General features: G+C 40.5%; 1 protein-coding gene and 1 non-coding gene across 5 annotated transcripts in view; one reads left to right on the top strand and one right to left on the bottom strand.

Annotated features, from left to right (window-relative positions):
- The window catches only part of FAM193A (family with sequence similarity 193 member A), a 204,461-nt gene that overhangs the window by 56,174 nt on the left and 144,646 nt on the right, over positions 1-3,641 (top strand). The window lies entirely within an intron of this gene.
- Positions 76-179, bottom strand: LOC119468886. The gene has a single exon (XR_005197680.1). It is a non-coding gene; the product is annotated as a U6 spliceosomal RNA (small nuclear RNA).

Below are 3,641 nucleotides of genomic sequence, written 5' to 3'. Positions count from 1 at the left end.
TATATATATATATAGTTTTTATACTACTTGAAGTGGTATATTTTAAACATATATATATATATATATATATTTTTTTTAAATATGGAACGCTTCACGAATTTGCATGTCATCCTTGAGCAGGGGCCATGCTAATCTCTGTATCGTTCCAATTTTAGTATATGTGCTGCTGAAGTGGGCACAAATATGTATATAAAGTATACCACTTCACAGTAGTATAAGAACTTTGTACAGAATATTACCAATTTCTCCCTTCATCCTTTGTGCTATTGATGTTACACATTTGGCTTTTACATATGCAATAAACAGGTAGTACATTGCTATTTTTGCATTTGAAAAATCAGTCATCTTTTAGTGCAATTAAAATAATGCTGACTGGGCATGGTGTTTAAATGCCTGTAATCCCAGCACTTTGGGAGACTGAGGCAGGAGGATCATGTAAGCCCAGTCATTGGAGACCAACTTAGGCAACATAACAAAGTCCCTTCTCTACAAAAGATAAATTAGCCAGCATGATGGCACTCGCCTGTGATCCCAGATACTTTGGCGGCTGGAGTGGGAGGATTGCTTGAGCTTGGGAGGTCAAAGCGGCAGAGACCAGTGATTTTACCACTCTACTCCAGCCTAGATGACAGAATGAGACCCTGTCTCAAAAAAAGTGAGAACACTGATTTTCAGCAGTGAGAAAGAATGGCTGTTATTAAAAAGTTAAAAAATAACGTGGTGAGGTTGTAGAGAAAAAGGAATGCTTATACACTGTTGGTAGGAGTGTAAATTAGTTCAACCATTGCAGAAGATGGCATGGCAATTCGGCAAAGACCTAAAGTCAGAAATACCATTCAACCCAGCAGTCCCGTTACTGGTCATATACCCAAAGGAATATACGTTGTTCTGTTACAAAGACACATACACGTGTATGTTCATTGCAGCACTATTCACTATAGCAAAGACATGGAATCAACTCAAATGCCCATCAGTGATAGATAGATTAGATAAAGAAAACATGGTACATATACACTGTGGAATAATACGCAGCTATAAAAAAGAATGGGAATCTGTCCTTTGCAGGGACTTGGATGGAGCTAGACACCATTATCTTTAGCAAACTAATGCAGGAACAGAAAACCAGATATTGCTGGTTTTCTGCTGATTCTCACTTAGAATACGTAGACCAGAAAACCATGTACCACATATTCTCACTTACAGCTGATGAGAACACATGGACACATAGAGGGGAATAACACGTACTGTGGCCTATCAAAGAGTAGCTGGTGGGAGGAGGGCGAGCATCAGGAAAAATAACAACTAATGGCTACTAGTCTTGCTACCTGGTTGAAGAAATAATCGGTACAGCAAATTCCTGTGACACATGTTTACCTGTGTAACCTGCACATGCTGCATATGTACCCTCAAACTTAATAAAAATAAAGAAATGTGACCCCCCACGTTGCATTTTGGAGGTGGGGTCTACTGGGAACTGTTGGATTATGGAGGTGGGTCTTCATGAATGACTCGGTGCCCTCCCCGTGGTGATGAATGAGTTCTTGCTCTATTATTTTACTTGAAATCTAGTTGTTAAAAAGAGTCTGGGGCCTCCCCCATCTATCTCTGACTCCTCGCTCTCTTGCTCTCTCTCTTGCCGTGTGATACATTTGTTCCCCTTTTGCCTTCTGCCTGTGGTCTCACTAGAAGCTGAGCAGATGTTGATGCCCTGCATGTATAGCCTACAGAACTGTGAACCAAAAAATGAACATCTTTTCTTTATAAATATTTTTAAAACCCACTTTTATTTTATTTTATTTTATTTTATTTTTTTATTTTATTTTATTCCATTTTTTGGGATTGTCATTTCTTTTGTAGATCTAGGTTTTGGTCTGATAACATAGTCTCTCTTGCTGAAATTCTTTCTTTTCTCTCTCTTTTTTTTTTTTTTTGAGACTGTGTCTCTGTCTCTTACCCAGGATGGAGTGCAGTGGCACAATCTTGGCTAACTGCAGCCTCCACCTCCAGGTTCACATGATTCTCCTGACTCAGCCTCCTGAGTAGCTGGGATTATAGGCGCGTGCTGCCTGGACTAATTTTTTTGTATTTTAGTGGAGATGGGTTTCACTGTGTTGCCCAGGCTGGTCTCCTGAGCTCAGGCAGTCTGCCTGCCTCAGCCTCCCAAAGCTCCGGGATTACACACATGAGCCACCGTGCCCGGCCTCTGAAACACTTTTTTTAACATTTTACGTGGATTAGGTCCGTTGGCAATGAATTTCCTGTTTTTGTTTGCGAAAGTCTTTCTTTCTCCTTTATTTTTAAAAGATCCCTTTGCTGGGTATAGAAGTCTTAGTTAAAAGCTATTTTTTCTTTCAAGACTTTAGAGAAATTACTCTCTTCTGGTTTTCATGGTTTCTCACAAGAAACTTGCCGCAACTTAGCTTTGTTCTTTCAAGTGTAATGTTTCTTTTATCCTTAACTGCTTTCAGTCTTTCCTCTCTTCCCCATCCCTCTTCTTTTCGAGACAAGGTCTTGCTATGTTGCCCAGGCTGCTCCCGAACTCCTGGGCTCAAGCAATCCTCTCACCTCAGCAATTGCTGGGATTATAGGCATGAGCCCCACTTACACTTGGTCAGTCTTTTCTGTCTTTTGTTTTCAGAAGTGAGGAAATGATAAGACCAGGTGTTGGTTGTTTTTTGTTTGTTTTTTAATATTCTCTGAACTTGGATCTGTGGTTTGGTGTTTCTCATTAATTTTGGAAAATTCTCAACCATTATTTCTTCTGCTCTGTTCTTCTCTTCTTGGGATTTCAGCTGCATGGATATTAAAGCATTTCATATCGTACTGTGTCTTGGATGTTCTGTCCACCGCACTTTTCTCTTCCTGTTTCTGTTTGGGAGATTTCTGTTGACCCATATTCATGTTAACTGATCTTTCTGCTGAAATTATCCATGTCAACTTGTGTGTTGTCCACCTTTTCTGTTATAGTGTTTAACACATAGAGTTATTTTAAATTCCTGTCAGAGAGTTCTAATACCCACATCATATTCTGAGTCTTGTTTTGGTGATTGCTCTGTCTCTTGAAAGTGTGGGGTTTCTTTTGTACCCTCTTGTAGGTTTTATAAACATTTTTCAAAGCCACACATGTTGTATAAGACATTACAAGCTACAGTAAATAGTTTTAATTCCCGGAAATGGGCGTACCTCTCTGCTGGGCCTTTAATCTGCATGTAGTTTGTGTTACTCTTGTTCATAGTTGGCCTCAGTTTCTTATTTGCTGTGTGTTACGCAGCACAGGCTTTGAGTTTTTGTAGAGGTGGCTTGTGTCTAGGATGAGGAGTGTTTTACCGTGGCAGTGTTTGAAATTCTGAGTTTTAAGTCTTCTTTCTTTGCTATATTTCACAGGGGGTTTCTTTGCATACTCTTCTCCCAGCTGTATTCTGCTGTTGGCTGTTGTTTGAAGCTTTTTGACTTGAAAGTGTGTAGTGAGCCGGGCGCGGTGGCTCACGCCTGTAATCCCAGCACTTTGGGAGGCCGAGGCGGGTGGATCACGAGGTCAAGAGATCGAGACCATCCTGGTCAACACGGTGAAACCCCGTCTCTACTAAAAATACAAAAAATTAGCTGGGCATGGTGGCGCGTGCCTGTAATCCCAGCTACTC

This window comes from Cebus imitator, unplaced genomic scaffold (genome assembly GCF_001604975.1).
Source record: "Cebus imitator isolate Cc_AM_T3 unplaced genomic scaffold, Cebus_imitator-1.0 Scaffold522, whole genome shotgun sequence".
NCBI classification, from domain to species: domain Eukaryota; kingdom Metazoa; phylum Chordata; class Mammalia; order Primates; family Cebidae; genus Cebus; species Cebus imitator.
This window is presented reverse-complemented; position numbering and strand designations above follow the sequence as displayed.